Below are 24,727 nucleotides of genomic sequence, written 5' to 3'. Positions count from 1 at the left end.
GGACTGTACTTTAACACTGTGATAGATTCTATTGATGTAAAAGCATTATCACTACCCACCCTGGTCAGATCATACCTTTCCCAAGGCAGTAGGGCAATAAAGATCTGCTAAGTCATGCTGTCAGGATCATAAATTTTTTTCTGGGAAAAGCAGTTTACCCCTTTGCCACATGTACTGCCAGGACTAGGAGCAAGCAAGGGAGTCGTAGGAGGAAGGGACTTTCAGGGTGTGGTGTTCACAGCCATTGCTTTGAGCCCTTGGCAGTGGCAAAGTGACTCTGTCCGCCCCTCCCAGGGAGCTGACCAGAGCTGTACCTGGAATTTGTAAAAAGGCAGATGACATGATCATGACAGGGAATGGGGAGAGTGGCTAAGGTAATGAGACCAGTTAGATTAGTGAGACTCTGGTTTAAGGTTCTAGGAGGCAACTGGCATGGTAAAAAGAGCATGGCATTTTTTAATTGGATGGATCTGAGTTTGAATTTCTATTTCTCAATTTATTCACCATCAGCATGACTATAAGTAAGTTAACGTCTCCATTTAAACCTATGAACCTTTATATGCCTCAGTTTCCTCATCTGTAAAATGAGACAATGCCCATTAGGGCGCTGTGGATTAAATGAGCTAGTAAAGCCCTTAGAATAGTGCCTGGCAACATGGTAAATTCTATTTAAGTGTTAGTTATTTTTGTATATTATTGTCTCTCCAAGCTTCGACTTTCTCACCTGGGGAAATGAGGATAACAGAACATGGCTTGTAGAGTTCTTTTGAGGATTATGTGAAAATTGAGTACTTTATACATGGTGGATGTTGTTGCTGTTGTTGTTTTATCTGTTATTTTTGTTGTTTTTTTCCATGCATGTTAGTATTTGTGTTGGACTGTGGTACCATACACTATTTTGCTAACTAAAAAAAAAAAAAAAAAAAAGAACTGGATCTTTCACTAGTTATAGGATGACAGCCTATGAGACAAGTCTGGAATTTAACCTCAGGGTTGCCTAACTAATAGAAGATACTATCCCCAGACAAAGTAAGTAAATAATTGATACTGAGTTAGGTTGAAAAGGTCCTTCCTACAGGTGATAAAATGAGAGTATAAAATTCAGTGTCAGAAATACACTTGGATGATTCAGTTTTAACATCTCCAAGCTTAAAATGTATTCCACAGAACAATTCTTCCTTATATGTTCTTTGTCACATTGCTGCTAATGTTCATTCATGATAAATAGTTTGCCAGAGTCAAAGCGAACCCTTCCTTGTAGTCTCAGTTAAGACCTGAACACATTCTTCAGGTTGAACAAGGAGCAGTGACAAGTGATCCGGTCTACAAATTTGCGGATCATGTTTCTACATGAGGCTGCACTAACATTGCCAGTCCTGCCAGCAACAAAGTATCCTGGGGCAAAACTGAGCCTGCACTGCAGGACCAAACCTAGGGGGAGGCTCTCAGCTTGGCTGTAGAAAACTCAATAAGCAAGATAAATAATATTGTAGTGCACTGTTCAAAAAAAAAAAAAAAAACAAATGTAAAAAAATCCATGATGAGCACAGTATCAAAATTTTAAATAAAGTTAGTGAATTAGTTTTCTACGGCTGCCCTAACAAATTACCTTAAATTTATTTGTGTAAAACAACATACATTTATAATTTTACTGTTCTGCATACCAGACGTCTGACATGAATCTTACTAGACTAACAACAAGATGTCGGCAGAGCTGCATTTCTTCTGGAGGCTTGAGGGGAGGATCTGTCTTCCTGCTCTTTTCCAGCACCTAGAGGCTGCCTGCATTTCTTTTCTCCTGGCCCCCTTTCTCCATCTTCAAAACCAGTAATGGTGGGTTGAGTCTTTCGCACATGGAATTACTCTGACTTCCTGCCTCCCTCTCCCTCTTAAGGATCCTTGTGATTACACTAGACCCACACAGATAATCCAATATAATCTTCCCATGTAAATGTCCTTTATCCCACCTGCAGAGTTCATTTTGCCATGTAGGGTAATATGCTCACAGGCTCCAGGGACGGGATCTTGGACATCCTTGGAGGACATCATTTGGCCCGCTACAGATAGGGTCTGACACTGTATGTGCATGATTCTGCCTCACTCCCTGCACCCAAATCCTGGCCCTGCTGCAATGTGATTTGACAAACTGAGGCCTATTAGTCCTGAGTTTTCCAGGTTGGAAGCACTCTATCAAGAAAATCTAGAGGTATCACCATGTAAATCTGTTCTAAAGGTGGCCCAGAAGTATACAAGTAATCAGAAAATAGCAAAACAAGCACAATAAATAATTTGTTCACATTGCAAAGGCACAAGCATTTCGGTATTTAGAAAATGTTGCAAAGCTAAAACTCATCTCTAAAGCATTAGTGACATATTCTATTATTCTAAAATGCTTGTTACTTTTATTTTACTATTGACTTATTTTAAGCACTGCTAATGTTTCACTGGAAAGTTAGAATTTTTTTGCTCTTCATATGAGGGAGACTTACCATCAATTTTCAGCTGGGTTAAAGTGCTATACCTTTCTTCAAAAAGGCCCTGGGTGGTCTAGAATTGCTTTCTGCTCATAAAAGTGAGGTTAGGTGTCACAGTTCCTGGAAACTGAACAAACAGTTGCCTTCTCTAGACCTTATGTTGAATTCTTCCATCTTGATCTTCCCACATGTTTGTAAGTTCCTGAGTGCAAGCGCCATCTTTTATTTTTTAAGACAGAATCTGGCTGTCTCACCCAGGCTGGAGTCCACTGGCATGATCTCAGTTCACTGCAGCCTCCACCTCCCAGGTTCAAGTGATTCTCATGCCTCAGCCTCCAAAGTAGCTGGGATTACAGGCACCTACCCGCCACCACCCCCAGCTAATTTTTGTATTTTTAGTAGAGACAGGGTTTTGCCATGTTGGCCAGGCTGGTCTCAAACCCCTGACCTCAGGTAATTCACCCACCTCAGCCTCCCAAGTGTTGAAATTACAGGCGTGAGCCACCGTGCCCAGCCAGGCACCATCTTACTTATTATTTGACACAAAGTGGATATTCAGACATTTTTTGCAAATGGTATAGAATTGAATTTTCAAGATCACCCAGGGAGTCAAGTACTGTCTTCTTTCACTGTGCCACAGAAGTGGAGTGCCTTGCCCAAAGTCACCTGAGGTACAAGCCCAACTCCATCAGGATCTAAGATCCCAGCCCTTTCCACCTACCCCTACCCCAATTCTTCTCTTACAAATGCACTTCCGGAACATCACTATTGAGGGTATCACTGAAGCATGTGGACATCCAAATACAAGCTTAAATCAGGAGATATCTCCACAGCTTCCAAACCAGTAGTATTTAAAGAGAATGAGAAATACACTTTTCAGGGCTCAACATATTGAGAGAAACCCCTTCTTCATGGAAAAAGTCTGCTAAGAAAAAAATCATTAAAATTAAATCGGAAAATTGAGCAGCAGCCCAGTTCCTGAAGATGTGTTAACTACCCTATTTCTGATCAAAGAAAAGGAATTTTACTTGCTATAAAAGCACTCAGGGAGACTGAAAGAGAGACATCTGCTTCATTAATAGTATCCTTGCCAGCAGGGCCAATTAAATTAAGAAGGTATCCTTTCCCTGGTAGATTTCATTCCAAACACATTACACAAGTTACACTCAGAAACATTACTGCAAGGAGATCATTTATATTCATTAATCCTAGGGCTTTCTTTTGTAATCTTTTTCTTTAAAGGAAATTCTCATTTTTGCCCTAAATTAATGAACATATTTATTTGTACATAAAAGAGCAAATTCCTCCTACTGATGCCTTTAGTTAAGGCAGGCAGGGCCAGCAACAGGATCCACAGGTGCAGCTTCCAGCATCCCCTCAGTGCTGACTGCAGCATCAAGAGAAAAGCCTGTGGGCTTCATCTTGAGAACAGTACTCCATGGGCTCTGCCTGCAGAGCACTTGCCAGCAGCCTAAAACTGCTAAGCAGAGGTCAGTGAGAGGTCTAGGGCCATGCGCCTTTTCTCCCAAATCACAGTTCACTCAAGGTTGCACATTGCTCCAAAGGGCACGTGTGATTCTAGAAAAACAGTCTTCAGACATTTCCCCCTATAGCTGACTCTCTTTTCTCCCAAGCCCCAACATTCCTTCTCTAATTGTTGCCTTCCCAGCTCAGACTCTGAAAACACACTAGTCAAACACCATCATGGCAAAACGCCATCTCATAAATGCCAGAAACAGCGAAATAAAACAAAACAGAGAACATTTGTTTCAGGAAACTTCTAGTGAAGATGTTAACAAACTCTAACATCCTATTTACCTGTACAGAACTTTCTAAATACGTTCTGTTCAATAAATAAACACATTAAGGATCTAGCCTCTCTCATAAATAATTCTTTTCAAACAGTAATCAGGATACATAAATAATTTGAATTCATTTGAGCCAGTGTTTTTCCAATTGTGTTAATCATCAAAATCATTTCAAACGCTTCTAAAAATATAGATTCCTGGGCCTCCACTTAAATCTAATGAGTCAGAATCACTCAGGGAAGTGCGAAGAATCTCACTTTTTACCAGGATGATGATGATTGGAGAAATTTAGGCAATAGTGAATTAGGAAAATTTTTTGTATTCTATTATATTTATAACTTTCCACTGGATCCTGTACCTCATATAAAAATGAGAAGATGAGAAGATACATGGCTCATATTCTGGAAGGATTTGAAATTTAGTAGGAAATATTAGATAAGAAAATAATTGTACAGCAAGTTAGAATATAAGAAATTTTGTAAGAGTGATTCCACCAAAGTAGAACTAAAAGTTTGAAAGAAGAAGAAGAAATCATGTCAGGTCATAGAGGGAAGTAAGGAAAAGCTTTAAAAAATATTTTTTATTTAAGATGGACTTTACAAAAGTGTCATCTTCACCTGTAATCCTAGCACTTTGGGAGGCTGAGGCAGCCGGGTCACTTGAGGTCAGGAATTCGAGACCAGCCTGGCCAACATGGTGAAACCTCGTCTCTACAAAAAATTACAAAAATTAGCCGGGGGTGGTGGCGGGCACCTATAATCCCAGCTACTTGGGAGGCTGAGACATAAGAATCACTTGAACCCGGGAGGGGGAGGTTGCTGTGAGCTAAGATGGTGTCACTGCACTCCAGACTGGAAGTGCAGCAAGACTCTGTCTCAAAAAAAAAAAAAAAGGTTATCCTGATGAGAATCAGAAAAGGCAAAGTCACAGAGAAATAAAAACCTAAAAACCTACAATGTGAATGAGGAACAGTGACAGTGTTTGCCTACAGTACAGGGAGTAGCTAAACCAGAGGCTGGAAATTTAAACCAGTGCCCAATTGAGAGACCACTGAATGTTTGGCAGTGGAATGTATACTTAATTTCTTAAAAAAAAGGGATCAGTTAACTAAGACATGGAGTTGGCTGGTGATTATGCTCAGAAATGTATCTTAGAAATGTTAATTATTTGGCGGTATTGTTTACAACTGACTGTAAAAGGGAAGGCAGCCGGAGGTGTTTGCAGTGCTCCATACAGAGAGTAATGAGCTCATAGTGCTTCATGGTGGAAAGCAAAGGGATCTTACAGATGGAACAGACGTTGCGGAGGTAACCTCCAGAGAACTTGGTCCCTGATTTCATGCGACACATGTGAGACCCTCAGGTGAAGCCAAAGGCAGAAGATGGGTTCATTCATGACAGGAAGAGGGAACTTCTAGATTCACCAGGTATTGTGTTTTAAAATGGGGGAAGAGGCCAGGTGCCGTGGCTAACATCTGTAATCCCAGCATTTTCGGAGGCCAAGGAGGGCAGATCACTTGAGCCTAGGAGTTCGAGACCAGCCTGGGCAACATGGCGAAACCCCATCTCTACAAAAAATAAATAAATTAGCCGGGCATGGTATGCGCCTGTAGTCTCAGCTACTCAGGAAGCTGAGGTAGAAGAATAGCTTGAACCCAGGAAGGGGAGGCTGCAGTGAGCCAAGATCACGCCATTGCACTCCAGCCTGGGCGACGGAGTGAGATCCTGTCTCCAAAAAAAAAAAAAAAAAAAAAAAAAGGCTGTTTTTTCAAGCCCTGTATTATTTTGTGCAGAAAATACCGGGCAACATGGAGCTTTATAGTCATGTCTTTTGATAGTAGAGCTTTTATTAACTTCTACTTGGTTCAAACTAAGGTAATATATTAATAGGTGTACACCAGGGCATACATTTTGCTTTTGCCTCTGATTCCAGTATGGCTCCACACAGCACTGTACCCAGAACCTTCTCAGAAAAACAGAAGGAGAACTTAGACAATTAGTAAATGTGGTTCTGAGGTCTAAATCCTGAAAAATATCAAATATCCTCTTAAAATCAAACCGAATCCCTTATTGTATTTGATTTATTTCCTTACTTTGGTACTGCTAATGTGTAATTTCTGCCTGGACAATAGTGATGTACGCAATTTTTGGTCATCCAGAAAGCTCAAATACCCAACTAACTATTTGGCAAATTGGTGTTATTGACAACAAACTCAGTCTAAATTAGGGCCTATAGAGAAATGTGGTATGCCCCACCAAGATGCACCTAAATCCACAGAAGTCAAATAGATTTTCGCCATCTTTCTGCGAAGAGTTAGCATGCTCAAATAGAAGCAAAATGACCTTTTCCAGGCATGTCTGCAGCACAGAAAAATGACTGATCTTTTCACATGAAATATTTATGTAAATATCAATCAACAGCTTTCGATAAGGAAAAATACATCACATACTTAACAAACACACACATATGGTTTTCAAAAATATTTTAAATACAAGCAGCTTTGTGGAAACTTTCAAGAATTATTACAAATGTTAGCAATTACATTCTCAAAGGGAAAGTTGCTTTCTATAGATGAAATAAATGCCAAGGTTTTTGTTGGTTTTTGTTTTGTTTTGTTTAGTACTTGTGATGGTGCAATATGAATGTCAAGATATGTTTATACTAAGAGTTGGGAAAATAAGCACAATGCTGGTGATACAAGATCTACAAGAAATGAAGAAAAAGCTAAACAAGACAGGTGTGGTGGTTCACGCCTGTAATCCCAGCACTTTGGGAGGCTGAGGTGGGCAGATCACGAGGTCAGGAGTTCAAGACCAGCCTGACCAACATGGTGAAACCCTGTCTCTACTAAAAATACAAAAATTAGCCAGGCATGGTGGCACATGTCTGTAATCCCAGCTACTCAGGAGGCTGAGGCAGGAGAATTGCTTGAACCCAGGAGGCAGAGGTTGCAGTGAGCTGAGATTGTACCACTGCACTCAAGCCTGGATGACAGAGTGAGACTCTGTCTCAAAAAAAAAAAAAAAAAAAAAAAAAAGCTAAACAAACAAACAAACAACAACAAAAAATGGAGAAAAAAAACCTATGCATTATTTTTTCTCCTCTTTTCTATTCCCTTTCAATGTGAGTTTATAGAAGCACTGCTTTCATGAGTACTTAATGCTTGGACAGCTCTATACTGAAAGTTGGGAAGGAATACAGAATAACAATAGTTACCATTTGTTAAGCATCTATTTGGTGCTAGAACATCTGTTAGATTCTTCACATTTATTTTCTTGCAAAGTATGCAGCTCTTATTATCCACAGGGAGATTAAAGAAATTATTGAAGGTTATAGAACCAGTAATAATAGTACCTACTTCATTGGGCTATTGTGAAGATCAAAATAGATTAAAAATGGAAAGTACTTCAAACAGCATCTGTCACATAGTAAGTAAATATAGGTAATTGTTATGATGTCGTGAGGAGACCAATAGGTACTGCATTTTCTTTAAAATATAACTTAATACAGTAAAATGTGTTCCATTTCTATATATATTTCACATCTCCAGTGTTATTAATTTATTGAAGCACCGTATCCTTTTTCTTTTTCTTTTTCTTTCTTTTTTTTTTTTTTTTTGAGACAGGATCTCACTCTATCGCCCAGGCTGGAGTGCAGTGGCAGGATCTCAGCTCACTGCAACCTCCACCTCCTGGGCTCAAGTGATCCTCCCGCTTCAGCCTCCTTAGTAGCTGGGACTACAGGTGTGCACCACTAGGCCCAGATAATTTTTTTTGTATTTTCTGCAGAGACGGGGTTTTTCCCTGTTGCCCAGGCTGGTCTTGAACTCCTGAACTCAAGAAATCCACCCGCTTCGGCCTCCCAAAGTGCTGGGATTACAGTCGTGAGCCACCACGCTGGGTCACTTTTTTTCTTTTTCTTTTTTTTTTGAGACGGAATCTCACTCTGTCACCCAGGCTGGGGTGCAGTGGCGCGATCTCAACTCACTGCAAGCTCCGCCTCCCAGGTTCAAGCCATTCTACTGCCTCAGCCTCCCGAGAAGCTGGGACCACAGGTGCCCGCCACCTCGCTCAGCTAGTTTTTTGTATTTTTAGTAGAGACAGGGTTTCACCGTGTTAGCCAGGATGGTCTCGATCTCTTGACCTCGTGAAGAGGTCAAGGCCCGCCTCAGCCTCCCAAAGTGCTGGGATTACAGGCCTGAGCCACCACGCCTGGCCCACTTTTTCTCATATTGTCATTCCTCAGTAATTTAATCTTGATAATCACCACTATAATCTAAAATTCAGTTAAAGGTTTTAAAGGAAAATATGTGTAAGCAAAGCTTCCTTGTGCTTTATTAATAGAGTAAATAAATCACGTAATGCCATTTAAAAATTCAACCTGCTTTATTTGCACAGGTGTGCAATATGGGCCAATCTATCTTTGTATGTTTCAATGTGTCACAGGCCAAGGTAAGAATTCACCGTCTCCTCGCGTATATAGAAAGAACAGACTTCAAAAAGCTAGATTTTCTCATTAAATTTTTTTGTTTCAGAAAATACAGTCTTTAAAAAATAGTTGCCTGTGTTAACATGTAATTCATGTTATTTTAAAATAAATCTAAATACATATTCGAAAATTTTTAAAGTTTTAATTTCTAATATTTAATATCTAATATCAGTAGCTATAACCCACAGAAGCAAGCGCTCTTTGGAGAAGCTCAATAATTTTTCAAACTGTACAGAAAAAGGCAAAAATTTTGAAAACTGCTGCTGTAGGCAATACTTTGCACTTCTTGTGAGTAAATTGAGGTTTGCCTTTACCCAGCAAGTGTGTCACCACAGCTAATTGGGCTGGGGTATGAGCAAGTATCTGTGCGTACTTTGCGTGTCTTATGCATGCTTGCGTGTGCACGAGTCTGAAGCAAATGTGAGAATAAATCAAAGTATGCAGATGCACAGTGCTTCATATATTTTATTTTACAACCTCCTCTGTTAGTCTTATGAGGTAAGTGCTATTATTATCTACATTTGGCAGATGAAAAGAGTAAGATGTAAAGAGAAAAATTTGAAAAATGGAGTAGAAGTAACAGTCTATCTAGAAGAAGAATCTTTCTGTCTGGGACGGAAAATAAAGAAAAGGTGGAAAGTTGAAACAGAGTAAGTCTCAGAGTAAACAAACCATCAGACAATCACAATAACTCCCCTTGTTTGCTCCTGAGAAATCACTTATTGTCATCTGTACATAGAGATATTAGTACTTGATCTACCTCTCCCCATTTTTCTAAGATCAAAACAAATGCAACAAAAATAAGCTGTAAAGACCTGAAGTAACAAAAAGGTTATGTTGTGTATATTAGAAAGCATTGTAACTGTGCACTTTTCATTGTCTTTAAGATTACTCAAAGTAGAAAAGCTTCTACTTAATAGTTGGATAATTTCCTAACATCAAGTGCATGATTTTTGAGCATTTTCATTTGTTTTCTCTAGCTTGAATTCTTAGTCCAGTGTCTTAGTCTGTTTTGGCTGCTATAACAAAACACCTTATCCTGGGTAACTTACAGACAACAGAGATTTATTGCTCACAGTTCTGGAGAATGGGAGGTCCAATGTGCCAACATATTCAGTGCCTGTGAGAGCTTTCTATTAGGTTGGTGGAAAAGTAATTGTGGGTTTTGACATTGAAAGTAATGGCAATAATCACAATTACTTTTGCAACAACTTAATACTTTATAAATGGCAACTTCTATGTGTCTGCAAGTGGTTTAAGGGGCAAACAGGCTCCCTTTCATCTTTTTTATAAGGGCACAAATCCCCTTCATAATGGAGTAGCCTACATCATCTCCTAAAGGCCCAAATTGTTAGTACTATCATATTGGGTATTAAGTGTCAACATCTGAATTTTGGGGGGACACCAACATAGCATTTAATTAGTTTAAAATTATTATGTGTGTCAAGCTAATTGTTGGCAATGCATTTGAATAACACTGCTAATTACTGGCACTTTAACGAATTGAAAAAAGGTCAAATTTGTCTCAATATCTGGGAAATAGCAAAGAAGATTTTTAGACATATACTAAAACCATATGGTTTGTAAAAAACCTCAATCACAGAACTTTTCAGAAAGCCACTGATTAAGGTAAAACATTCTTATGGGGTATAATGGAAAGATAGCCAAAAAAAATGCTTTCCAAATTTCCCTTGTAATTTGTTGACTTGAGGATTATATTATGACACAGAATTGGCCATAGTTTACTTTTCTTCTTAAGAGAGTGTATGTGTGTATTTATCAAGCCAAACACCAGCAATCTGTTTGCAAATGGAATGTCACCAAGCTACCCCCAAGCTTTGACCAGGAGCATTCATTTTACCATGTTTGACAGCAACCACAGCAGGGGTGTCTATGTTTACTAATCTTGGCAATGAGCTGGCACCAGAGTTAGCCTGAGACCTGCTCAAGACAACTCACACAACTCTCAATGTTCATGTTAGTTTGGTTTAGCTTAGAAAGTCAAGAAAATTGACATGTCTTGCATTTCTACCACTAGCTGAATAATCAAAGGCAAATATCTCCAATCTATGTACCTCTGTAAAATATGATAAGTAATAAAGCTTAATTTCAAAATCAATCTTTATTTTTTGAAAAACAGAAGCATTTTGAAATTTTGAAGGTGATCACTACAAAAATGTTATTCATTAAAACTATTATGTAACTTCTCTCTCATTCCCATGAATGGATATTTTTGAGAAAAGAGGCCCACTGTGAAACCAGCCTTGTTCTGTCTTTGACATTCGATAGCATCAAGAAGACAAGATATGAAACAACTGGAAAACAATGTAAAGCAATTCATATAAAGGATTAAATTTAGGATATAGGCCAAGGAGTTTTGGAGAAGGAAAACCAATTCAGGCTAGCGTGACGTGAATTACAGAATTAAAAACAAGAAAGATAAAGGAAGGCTCTGAAATGGGGTAAAGCCCTACTACAGTAATATAAAATATTTTACCTAGTTATGTCTTTCCAGACTTCATATGCTACTACTCAAGTATGGGAAAGGAGAGAGGCTTGTCTTTACCCCATTCTCTCTTCTGAAGTCAAGTTTATGCTCACAGACAGAAAGAGAAGTATCGTTCAACCCACTGATACTTGAACACTGAATATAACACATCACAACAAAACTTTACTCCTAAGGACATATCTCACAGTCCCTGTGATCCACAGGCATCCAGTGTCACTAGAAACTGGAGAATCTGAATACAGGACACTTTCTTAGGTAAATAATTGTCTTCCCCTACAACAGTATTTGCTGTTTCCATCCTCTGAAGGTTTTCACAAACACAGGCTCCTTTTGTAAAACCTGGAACTTTGAAATCATTGTTTTTATTGTCTCATCTGAATTTATGCAGAATAGATACTTCCCTAAAAGAAAACACAGAAACAACTCCTTGAACTAAACTAACACAAACAATGGCATGCAGAGATAAATAGTTTAAAGGAAACTTTAAAAATGAACATTAAAACAAAAGAAAAATAAGGAAACCAAATAAGGAAAGCAAAAATATTTCAAAGTAATAACTGACTTGGAAGACTTTATTAATTCTGAATATAGCTCCTTAAAACCCGATATCAAAAAAATTACATAAAAACAAAAAAAATCTAAATACCTAAAAATGTATATAAACAACAACTACCTAATGAAAAATTCATAAACATTTGACTTTCTTGAAATTGGAGAAGTGAATGGTGAAATTTCTATCCAACCATTGCTACTTCACTTCAGAATCCCTGCAAGAAAATATTTATGCAGTTCTTGAGCCTAGTGATATGTGGCACCATGGATTTCTGCAGACATTAGTGACATAGGCTTTGGATGGCTTTCTCCATGTTTTGTATGACCATTGTAGGTTTTAAATAGTATATCTAACATCTTTAAACATGTACTGTAGAACACATTAATGAACTGGCCTTGTATTACATGCTATTTACACATGATGTTTTCCCTATAGAACAACAGTTATTTATGCTAAATATATCATAACAACTACATGGAAATTAACATATTTATGAAGAGTATTCATGTCAATTTACTCTGATCTTACCAAAGAGTACTGTGAGGTTTTTAATGGAAGCAGAAATCCTTAATGTAACAATGTGCACCACTAATTAGCTGATTCATTCATGCATCCAAGCAATATTTATCAAGGGCTTATCTTATGCCAGGTACTGAATTAATCATGTGAATAAGACATGGGTAAATAAAACCTGACCCCTTTTGAAACTCACAGTATCATGGGGATGACAGACGGACAACTTCAAAAGAGTGAGAGAAAGCAATGGATCCATGGCCAAAGCACTGTATGGTAGCAAGAGTAGCAATAGCCAACTGGGCCCCAATGTTGAGGGCAATGACAATGCAGAGCCATGCAAAAAAAAAAAAAAAAAAAAAACACCCCAAAAAACATAGTATTCATTTCACAATAGACTCACAGACTCACGAGGGACAAACAATGTAAGCAAATGAAGTAGCACATGAAAATACATGGAATTATGAAAGAATATTTGGGATTTTCAGTACTACGTGTGGTTCAGAAGGCCTGGTACATACAGCATGTGCCAGGAGGAAACAAAGGGCTCAAAAGGGAAGCAGAGTCAGAGCATGTGTGTTACAGGAACCCAGACTGCTTCCCGAAGAAACTGGGAGTGACTCAGATCTGTGATTTAAAAAGAGAACTTGTGGAAGCATGAAGAATGATTTGGTTGGACTAAGAGATCATTGTAATCTGGAATTATATGTGCCATTTTCCTAATGGAAAAAGAAACAAGAACATTCTGAAGCTGACTTAAGTTAACTGTGGCAGATGCTGCTAGTTGCCTATGCAATACCTACTTGCCCTTTCGTCACTACCTACAGAATTACAATTTTTCTTGGGGTAGAAATATGCCAAATTAAAAATGCTCATCTCCCACAGAGATTTATTTGAAACCAAAGCCATGTGACCATAGTTCTGCCCAATACGATGTGAAGGGAAGTCTACCGGGAAGAGTCTCTATAAGATTTGTTGTTTTCTTGACGAAAAGGATAGGTACAGAGTTAACATGCTCCTTTCTAGTCAATCTTACTATCTTCTTTCTACCTGAAATACGAACATGATACCTAGAGATGAACCAACCATGCCACCAACTTCAGTACAAAGTTGATGTGTGAAAAATAAATTCCATGTAGTAAGTAACTACAGTCAGACCTCTATTATGAATGGCCAAAAGAAATACTAGCTGACTCAGCAACAAAGGAAATTTTGTAGGTAAGGATAAGGTAAAATCTAAATAAAAAACAAAACGAAACAAAACAAAAAAACCTCCAACTAAACAGTGAACAAGCAGAGAAACAAATCTGGTTTCAGACAGAGATTGAAACGGAAGAACTCCCTAAGCTTTTTATATCTTCAAAAGCCTCAACATTTTTCCTTATTAATCTCATCACGTATTGACTTTTTAAAAGTTTAAACCCATAACCTAATTATTCCATTTTCCTATTCTATTATTCTACCTCATGGCCTTTTTTTTTCATTTCCTTGGATTTATGCAGGATTAAGAGTATGTCAGGACTGGGATTTATGGATGAGCTCCATTGCAACTGGAAAACAATAGCAAGTAAATATCCAGCTGTTTAGAGGGTTCCCATGACATCCTAAACAAGTATTTTCTTCTTCAACTCCCTCCCAAATGAATACCTATCAAAGCAAGTATCATTAAAATATTTTACTATGGCAAGTTAGTTTTGATAAAAGGGTGATTTAGGTCCGTATCTGAGAGTTTGTTTTCAATGAAAGCAAGAACTGATTAAATGTCAGCATCATATTAAAGAAAAACTTCCTATCAGTACTCAAATTTTACTTTAAAGGGTGCCAGACCTACCAAGTGAAGCTTGGGAACTCAAAGACAGTAGATAGGTCACATCTTCTCTTCCAGTCAACATGTGCAGTTCCCATTGGTATTTCTGGGATCCTTGCCATAAAGAGAGGTTAACATGTGGTTCTCAGTCATTCAGTTTCCCTGCCCATAACAGGAACTGTTCTGATTACATGTGGGCTAATGCTGAGACAATGTGTTGTTCCAACTAAGTAATTCCAAACATTCACATCTGAAGCTGACCTATATTACCACTCTGGCTGCCAGATGTTCTTGTGAGGAACTGTCTCCTCTGTAGCATCATGAACCTTGATTAAAGCAGATGAAGAGCATTACATTTACTCCATCACCCTTATGCAGAATAGCGTTCTGGCTATTGATTACAACTAGCCTCCAGTTGGAAAGAATAACCATTACTATAGGAAAACTTCTAAAAGCTCAATTGAGCAAATATGTAATACAACTTAACCGATTGATTTTAACTAATGGTCGGTTAACCTGACATAAATGGCAAATCCTTTATGACATTACCTGCTTTTATTATGGTCCAAGAGTCAGTGATATCACATCTGAGATATTGACTTTCTCTTAGATCAGGATGACAAATATGAAAGAGTCATTTCTACATAATATTGCAAAAGATGAGGCTTTATGCATAATGTATTTTACCTCTATCTAGCTGCATGCTGGTTTGATTGATCCCAGATGCTAGAGAAAGGAAAGGCAAAAAGCAAAACCACATAGTATGCTTAAACATGTTTTTATTTATACCTGCATAATCAACTCAATGGTCAGAGTACACATTTAAAAATAAGACTTACTATGAATACTGTTAGTCAAGACCTATCATAGCTCAACATCTGGAATGATTAAATATGAAAAGCCTTATGTTGAATCAGGATGGTAGAGTTTTCACAGATGGTATTAAGGAAAAGAATGAGAAAAGATTTTTTAAAAGAATAATAATTTTTATACCCAAAGCTGTGCAATCTAGGACTTTCTAAACCTGGAATTTTCAGACATCAGAAAGTTGACATTAATGCAGTCTTAACTATATAGGAAAAATGAGATGTTCCTGTGGTAGGAACACGGTTTTTCGTATACTCATTCTAGATCTAGTGGGCAAGAAACGGGAACCTTTTGGGACAGAATCAGTTCATTGCTCTAAAACCTCATGGTGGGCGTGCCAAAAACTTTCAGTTCAAGAATCAGCTGTGACTGATTGGTTATCTAGAACATGAATTGAGAAAACTTTGGAGGGAGAGTCCAAAATCAGAAGGAAATAATGCCCTCACTGATTAGTAATATCTTCCAGGAATAGGAGTGGGTGGAAAGTGTGTGAAATATGCCATCTTACCTATGGTTTGAGTTTTTGCAATCTATTGTAATTTAAAGGTAAAAATCACAGGTATTTTCCGCTTTCTTAAAGCTACACAAATAAAATTTTAAGAGATTTTAAAATAATTCTAGATTTTATATGTTACCATCTACTCTACCACAGGTGCTGGAGCTTCTCTCCATACTTCCACTTTCCATACCAGCAGATTTCTCCTTCTTTGACACTTATCCACAGTGTCTTTCCTCAATCCATTGCTCTACTTGAGGTAAGAAAGAGAGGTGCATTCATCAGCTAATGAGGACAAAAATGTCTAAAATTTATGAGAACAAAGTAGAGAATGGGTACTAAAGGTATAATTCAAATCGGATAATCGGTCAATTGACTTAAGTTATAGTTAACATAACCTAAGTTCTCATAGTGAGATAGATGAACATCAGCAAATAATCTAGAACACATAATAGCAATTATTTATTTCAATAAATATGTATTGGGTATCTATTCGGTGTTAAGCACTACTCTAAATATTATGCAAAGGTAAGACAGTTATGGCTTAGTAGAAAAAGTCAATCATTCAACAAATTGATTATACAATACAGTTTAACAGATACAAAGCAATAATGTATATAATTTGTGGCTATGGCAGAAATTGCTAAATTTCAGAAAACTATTGCTTTTTAAGTTAAGAACTTAGCAGAAACACCCCAAATCCTTCACTCAAATAAACAAAGTCAGTGAATCAAAAATGGGATTACCCTAAACTTGGTATCTACTAAACAGTCATTTATTCTTCATCAGAGGAGACTCAAAAGGACTCTGATCTGAACATACTTCTCATCAAAGAAAATAAATGGAACTTGGAATTCAAATGATGCATTCATCCTTCCATTCCACCATGATGATCTCCTCAGCAGCTCCAGGCAGCTGAACAGCAAGTTGTGCTCATCAACTCAGCATTAAAAAGCAAATGGAGTCACTGGCAAGATCTTGCAAATGAATATCACTTTTAATGCAAATGTCCAAAGTGAACCAAGAGTATAAATCCAGAGGAAAGACCAATTCATTAATTCATTAACAATTTACAGAGGCCTACTCCATACAAGTCAGTTTATAAAGGACAGTGAATATAAAATTGATATAATACCAGTTCCTGTCCTCAATATCAAGAATGTCAAGTTTGGAAAGGGAAAAAAAAAAAACTGGAAGGAAATAATTAAAATGAATTTGAGCCTTTTTCTTACCACTTTTCCTTCTTTTCTCTTTCCTTCCTTTCCCCACCACAGGGGAGGGTACTGCATGGTAGTATTGAGGGTAGAAGGAGCACAGAAAGACTTGTGGCAGGGTGTCCACAGGCTCCTGAGGAGGTGAGAAATGGGAGAAGAGAGAGACCCAAGCAGATGATGGATCCATCTGCCTCAATCAGAGGCAGTGTGCCTGTTGATATCTCAGAAGGTACGGCACATGGAGTGGACTCATGGAGGTGGAGAGGGAAGGAGTGGTTAGGAAATCAATTATACCTCAACAAGGTGAATTATTGAGCATAACAAGAGCCAGGTTTCTGGAAGTTGAATTTATCTATTTATTCAAACAAACATACAAATTATGTTTTTATACACACACACACACACACACACACACACATAATTTTTTTTCCTAGCTTTATACGCTGAGAGGACTCAGAAGCAATCGTGTCCCACTAACAATGAATACATCGAGAGCTCAGAGCTTGGAACCAGGAACTCCTGGTTCCAGGATCAGGGCAGGGAAAGTACACGTTAAGGTAGAAATATCTTTGGAGACTAGAAAGTAAGAAAGTGCTCAAAGAATAATGAGGAGATGTCAAAAAGACACAAGAGTCACTTGAATGGATCTCCTGTTGGTCATATCTGGACATATTCAAATATCAAAATTGATCATGATAGCAACAGATTAAAAACCAAGAATCAAATAGAAATCCATGAGGCCATGCTGATTAATTTAAAGGAAAAAATGGGAAGAGAAAGTTCTTCATATGCTAGAATTCCAACAAGTAAATGTAGCAGGTAAGAGAAAAAAATGTATATTTATTAACCATGATAATGATAGTTAATGCAGGTGGGAGTTGTCAATAGAGGCTTAAAGGTGGTCGATGAATGTTTGATAACAACAGGATATGGGCATAATCTTGGGACATCTTCCACACACAATATTATGATTAGTATTCATATACAAGAAGAAACAGTGACTTTACAGTGAAGGAAACGGCACCAACATGACAAGGTGAAAGGTTAACATCACCCAGGTGTACCCAGAATGGGACACACTGAGAGAAACACAGCATCGTTTCTATGGTATTCCTACCAAGACGGCCTGCCCTGGGACTAGTCATCAGGAAACACTGGACAGGCCCAGCCCAAGTGTCATCCTATATACAGAACATAGATCCTAGGCTATTTAAAACTATAAATGGCATGAAAGACAGGGGAAGGGGAAATACCTGTATTCCAAATTGGAGGCAACTGGAGAGACGCAACTTGATGCAACACGCATTCCCAGATGATATTCTGGGGCCAGAAGGCAAAGACACATTGTTGGAACCGCTGGAGAGATGTAAATGGGGTCTGTAGGTTAGACAATAGTATTGTACCAATAATTTCCTGATTTTGAAGGTTTCCTAGGGGTCAGATAAAAGAGTGTCCTCTTTTAGGGAAATCACATACCATAGCATTTAGGAGTGGTGAGGCATCACGTCTGCAACTTGTTTTCAAATAGTTCTGAAAAAGACTAACAGTCATGGAGAAAAATTTAGAAAAGGGGATGACAGAGCAAATATATGAAAATGGTAACAGGAATCTCAGCAAGGGAGTACGTAGCAGGCCTCTATAATGTGTTTTTAACTTTTCTATGTTTGAAACTATTTCAAAATAAATCCTTGAACTTTTTAAAAAAGTGAATGTGTAGGAGATATACCTAATGTAAATTATGAGTTAATGGGTACAGCACACCAACATGGCACATGTATACATATGTAACAAACCTGCTCATTGTGCGTGTGTGCCCTAGAACTTAAAGTATAATAAAAGAAAGAAAGAAAGAAAGAAAAAAGTGAACGTGGTAAAGACTATTAAAGAGGGGTACAGCAGGAGCAACCTCAGGCCATATTCCCAGGTAACGTAACTTTCTTCACTTTTTTCTTACTTAACTAAATTTCTCATTCAAGCTTGAGAGTATGCCAAGAGTCACAGAAACTTAATGTATATCAACTAAGTGACTCCTCACACACCTATTTTCGGAGGGTTGCACCTAAGTTCTGGACTCTAATAACTTCCAAGATACCGGGGAGAAGAGTGAAAAAATACAGCACTCAATTTCACCGGCCTTGTAGAGATTCACTGATGCACTCATGTTCCAACCTGCTACACGTCAGCGTTTGTGCAGTTCCCTGAGGAATCACCGCTCATTCTCCTCCCAGGCGGTTCCTTCAGGTTTGCCATCCTCTCCACCCGTGAGATGCCCTGATGTTACTTAGCTCTCTCTGACCCCACCAGAAAAAACACCCATATACAACTCAGCATAAAGTACGAGGGGATTCCTGAATTGACCACCTGAGATGAACTTTCTCCCACTTTAGGAGAATGGGGGCACACATTAAAAATTTAACTGAAATATAGGTTTTTTTTAAAAAAATAACTAATTTTCCTGCACATTTGAGTTTTTGATGCGACAACAGGAAGTAAAGAGAGTGGAGGGGCAGGGTTCCTGCCTGGCTTTTGGATTTCAAAATCCTAGGTCCTTGGGAGAACAGAGAGGAAGCTCTTAAAGTTTACAGTAAAACATTTTGGAGAAAAACATCATGAACTAGAGTGATTCTCTCCTCATCCACACTCCCCACAGGAGTGTGAAGAAAAGGATTCTGCAAGCTGAGGAGAGGGAAAAGAGTCAGAAGAAAAATGGTGGGACGTGGCTAGGACATACAGACAGGGATTCTGTGCCCTGTTTGCAGAGCTAATCCAGAGAGGTAAGAAGCCCCAGATACATGATACACGTGTGGGTTCTAAATCAGTTAGAATTGACATCTCACTTCCCGCAGCAGAGTCTTGGGGAGGTGATAAAACCCCCCAAAATAGTGGTTTCCTGATATGCCTAAGCCAGCGATTCTCATTTCCGGTCAAACATTGAAACTCCGTGGGAACTACACTAATACTCAGGCCCTTTCCCAGGGCAGGGTCTCAAACTTTAGTGGATATCAGAATCACCAGGAGGACTTCTTTTAAAAAATGCAGATTTCTGGACACCACCCACACAGTTTCTGATTCAGTAGGTCTAGCGTGTGCCAAGAATTTGAGTTTCTCAGTGGTCTTCAGGTGAGGCTGAATAATGCTGTTCTTGGACCACACTTTGAGAAGTCCTGCCCCAGGTATTGGTAGCTGTAAAGCTTGTCAGGTGATTCTTCCATCCAGCCATTGTGGAGAACCACAGGCCTAAGCAGATGGAGCCTCCGGCAATCTCCTAGACATCCCTGCTTTTTGCCTGGGAGAAGCAAAAAACACTGCCAAAGTGGGCCCAAGAGTTTCATATCGGTAGGGGAGGGGTCCCCTGACTCAAAAGCCATGCACACAGAAACAAACATGTCTAAGAAAGCCACGTCAATGACTCATCAAGAACGAGATGGAGGAGAGAGGGCTCAGAAGATGCCTCTGCGGCCAGATGACATCAAGAGCAGAAAGCCCTTTATGCCTTTCTGGGCACCTCCCTCCCCCAACATAGTCACAACCCAGGGAGAAAGTAAAGGGCCAGTGGGAATCACTGTTTGATTGAGAGAATTAAGTTTCTGCCACCTTAGTAGAACAGGAATTCAAAACAGAAATTGTACTGAAGTACAGAAAAATTTGAATGCTAGAAGTTCCTGGGCTGATTTTTTTTCTTTCATTTTAAAGGTAGGAGGCAAGATCATTTCTCATTTTTCATGGCTGCAGGGTGAGGGGTGGTCAGAAAGGGCATGAGAAGAGTGGTTAAAGTTTGGCATGCTAGCTGAAGTAATGGGCATGGGAACTGACCAGAGATTGCTAAAAGGATTATCGACCTGAGTTGCAGGGCCAGCTGAGATGGGAAAGCATGAATTTGCAATGGCATCAATCCACACAGTTGTGTGACTTTTCTCCCATGGTGCTGGCAGCCACAGCATAGAAGCAGAAGGGATTGCTTATATTGATTTAAAGTTGGAAGTTTGTGGATAGGTATAGCTAAAGGGCAAATCAATAAAATAAACAAAAGATCTTGAATGTTAGTTGGGAAGTTTAACATAACTCTCTCATTGGAAAGACTAGCAGCCAAATAGGTTTGAAGAAGGTGGAAAACCAGCAGCACAAGGATATAACACAATATGTTACAAAAATGAGACATATATTCAAACTCAGTATTGCTGAGACAGAACAGGGCTTGGCTTCAGCTCGCCCCCACTAGGGCATTCTGTCCTGCATTCCCACTGATCACAAAACCCACACAACTACCTCACTGATGCCATAATGTTTAACCATGCCTTTTACTCAAAGAGTTCCAGGAACTGGCCCTAGGAAATAACCAAGCTTACAGTGTCCCACCTCTGGAAGGAATGCTGAGCAATTGATTTACATCGTTGTTGCCAATGGCCAGACCACAAGGTGGCCCATTACTCAAGATAACCATGGCAACCAGATATGCTGACCTGCACACCCTATCCGTCATGTGCTTTGCCCTGCCCAGCCTGCATACCCTACCCGTAATGTCAATTCCTGTGCTTTGTTTGTCCAGTAAAAAAGCCCTACCAGCTCTTTTTGTGGTGTCAGGCAGGGAATCCTCTCTCTCTCTCTTTCGCGCTGCCTCCCTTATGCCTGGGCATAAGCTCCAAGGAAGCCTCCTCTGGGAAAACATTTTCGGCCACATGTGAATTTCTATTGCACTGAGACCCCAGGAACTGTGGTCAGTAACATTGTAGCACCAAGTGCAGAAATCCGCAATATATACAGAAAGGGAGAGTTGGATAAGCACAGCTTGAGAACCTAATTAATCAGATAGGCAAGTTACTTAACATAATAAACTTAAAAATAATAATTTGAGGGCAAATAAGGAACTAAGGTTCTATGCAAAAGACATTCCTTTCTGAGAGAAACAAATAGCAATTCTTTCATGCATTCCCACTAATCACAAAAACCACACCACCACTTCACTGATGCCATGTTTGGCAACGACACACAGCAACATACACAATAGGCACTGTGCATAGCAATGACACATAATAAATAGCAATACCATGTCTAAAAATTATTGTTGCCAAACTTTTTTCTAAATAGACTAAAAGACTAATGATTCTTGTATTATCAAAAATAAAAATGTTTAAACTAAAAGATTTTTAAAAATCATAACTTGCAAATTCAAATATTATCCAAATTATTTAACATCTTATACTTAGTATCAAATAAGACAGTCCAAGGGTTATTATCTGCTGTACGTTTTAGATGCTTTGCAATGATAAATAATTTCAGTATGCAAAACTAAAGGAGCAATTGCTTGCATGTTCATCAGCAGGCTCTATTTTAATAGTCCTTTTTTTTTTGCCATGAAACATCCACTAAACTGGCATTAAACCAAGAGTTATTTGTGGTGAATCTGAGAACACAACATACATGTTTGCCAAAAAAAAAGTTACATGATAATGCTAAATTAAATGAGGCATTTATCACATGAGTTTTAAAAGAAGAGAAGAAATGGCATGATACTTTCTCCTAGCCTTCCCTGAGAAAATTCCTTTAACATGATTTGCTGTTCAGATTCTGCAATTTCTTTGAAATTGGAATTGCAGAAATGAGTATCTGACCAAAATGCCTGGAAGCACTAAATGAAATTCCAGGGAGTGATTGAAAATGTTGAACCAGATGGTGGTCAGACAATGTTTGGGAACTCCACTGTCAGCGTAATTGTGAGTAATGACAGAACTCTGAGAAGTCTGCACATTTAAATCAGATAAGCATCCAGAACATTGGATTCTTTCAGACTTTGTTTGAATGTGCCTTAGGTCATTATTTATCTTTTTTTTTTTCACTCGTTTTAATTTTGAATATTTCTATTTAAAAGATCTATTTCTATTTAATGGCTCTTTAAGCTACCTTTAAGTCTATAATTGATTCCATGAGTAAACTTTTTAAGCTGAGTGTTTTGGGCATATCACACCAAAAAAGTAGCCAATTATTTATTCACCAAATATTTTGTATGAGCTCCTCCTCTCTGCCTTATTTCTGCCACCACTTTCTTCTTCCTTTCCTTTTCCTTCTCTTTTTTCAGAGTGCCTACTCTCAAGGCTGCATGAGGCTCTCAAAGATCTTAGTTTAGTGAAAAGGAAAAAACAAACACATATAAATAGAATTGTTACAAAATTGTAATAACAGCTATAAAAGCATACTGGGTGTACCATGAACAGCAGATGGACAGTGGAGATGAGGAGGCAGGAATTTGCGTCAGGAATTATGGTCATGGAAGACTTATCGGAGAAGGAGACTTCAAAGAGAGCTGACTTCAGGATTGATGGTCCAGGCAAAGGAACTGATGTATAAATATGTGCATGTAGCCCTAAGTAGGAGAGACCATGGGGTGTAAAAAATCACTAGCTTTTACAGAGAATGGATGGGAGAAAGACAAAAGTGAAAGCACGGAGAACAGTTAGGAATCAAGTATCACAGTCTAAACAACAGAGAGAGTGGCCTGAACTAGGGCAGTGGCAATGGAGACATCCTTCTCACTTTCAACCCTTGGTACATATATCAAATTCTATTTTTATATTAGCAAAATGGCCTATATTTTGTCCCTTTTTTTGCTCATGGTTCTTTATCAGTATATAAAGGCAAAAGCATCTAATATAATTGAACATTGTTTTCACTTGTTTCCAAATGAATTTGTTTAATCTTTCCTAAATTGTCATTTTTATAAGGGATGTCTATGAGAAATTTAAAAGAATGATAAAGAGATAGCCAAAGTTTATCTTCCCAGAATTGATAATAGGCAAATTGTTTTTTAGAGTGAGAGAATAATTTCCATTTTAGCTCATAAGAAAACATCTATATTATATTTATACACTCTCTTGTCTTGGTACCTAGATAGTTTATACAAGTATGCAAAATGGCTCCAAGTCAACAGTGTAAATCTAATCCAAAAATTAAAAGCTAAATTGAGACCTAAAGGTGTTTCCCAAACAAATTTACTAAGCTCTATTCCTTCTCTCTATTAACAAAAATATCAGTGTTTATATACCCAAGTGGTTTTAGCAGTGTGATAATATTCACCTATATTTCTCAGCCAATTAAAGAAGGAAACTTAGCACACTTAGGCATTTATAATTTTTCATAAATTAATCATTCATTGGTGACACTAATTATAAGAGAAATTAATACACAGTGTGACACAGACTGAAACTTTCCATTTCAGAGTAAAGTCCCTTGTTAATTAATTAATTTATTTGTTGGTTTATGAAGGGCTTAGTCTCATGGTTAGAATACTTTCCTTACTAGAAAATGAGCAAACTAAATTCTTAAATCATCTCTGCAGTCAGGCCCAAATCATTCAATATTTTTTTAGTACTCACAGTTGGGCATATGCTGCTGTCTGCTGATTCTAATCTCCGGGAAATCCTTTCTGGATAGATAACAATTTACAATATGAATGAGTGGATATGTTGATAAGAAAGAAAAATATAGGCTGGGCATGGTGGCTTACTCCTGTAATCCCAGCACTTTGGGAGGCCGAAGCGGGCGGATCACGAGGTCAGGAGATCGAGACCATCCTGGCCAACATGGTGAAACCCCGTCTCTGTTAAAAATACAAAAATTAGCTGGGCATGATGGCGCACACCTGTAATCCCAGGTACTCAGGAGGCTGAGGCAGGAGAATCGCTTGAACCCCGGAGGTGGAAGTTGCGGTGAGCCAAGATTGTACCACTGCCCTCCAGTCTAGCAACAGAGAGATACTCTGCCTAAAAAAAAAAACAAAACAAAAAAAAAAAACAAAGAAAAAGAAAAGAAAAATATAAGCCATAACAATAATTAGCTAACTTTTTATAAATGGAAGAAACTATTATCTTCCCATGATGAAATAAAATAATTTTCTTTGGCTTTATTGAGTAGCATGGGAAAGGGATTGAAATCAGCTTGGACTAAAGGTCACTCAATAATATTTTAGCCCTCTAAACCTGGCTCAAATCTATTTTATTTATCACC

The 24,727-nt window shown here is 38.4% G+C and overlaps 1 long non-coding RNA gene across 2 annotated transcripts in view; it reads right to left on the bottom strand.

Moving 5' to 3' along the window:
- Positions 1-16,747: 16,747 nt before the first annotated feature.
- The window catches only part of LOC112204983 (uncharacterized), a 53,206-nt gene continuing 45,226 nt past the window's right edge, over positions 16,748-24,727 (bottom strand). Inside the window, exons 1-5 of one of the 2 annotated variants that reach the window (XR_010147994.1) lie at positions 24,363-24,451; positions 24,097-24,146; positions 18,206-18,269; positions 17,983-18,085; positions 16,748-16,862 (exon numbers count right to left, since the gene is read on the bottom strand). This is a non-coding gene — a long non-coding RNA (uncharacterized LOC112204983). Of the gene's footprint in view, positions 16,863-17,982; positions 18,086-18,205; positions 18,270-24,096; positions 24,147-24,362; positions 24,484-24,727 lie in introns of those variants that run through there. The other variant, XR_010147993.1, reaches the window with a different exon arrangement.

The sequence above is a fragment of the Pan troglodytes genome, chromosome 10 (genome assembly GCF_028858775.2).
Source record: "Pan troglodytes isolate AG18354 chromosome 10, NHGRI_mPanTro3-v2.0_pri, whole genome shotgun sequence".
Taxonomy (NCBI): domain Eukaryota; kingdom Metazoa; phylum Chordata; class Mammalia; order Primates; family Hominidae; genus Pan; species Pan troglodytes.
Note: the sequence above shows the minus strand (reverse complement) of the source record. Positions and strands in the feature narration are given on the sequence as shown.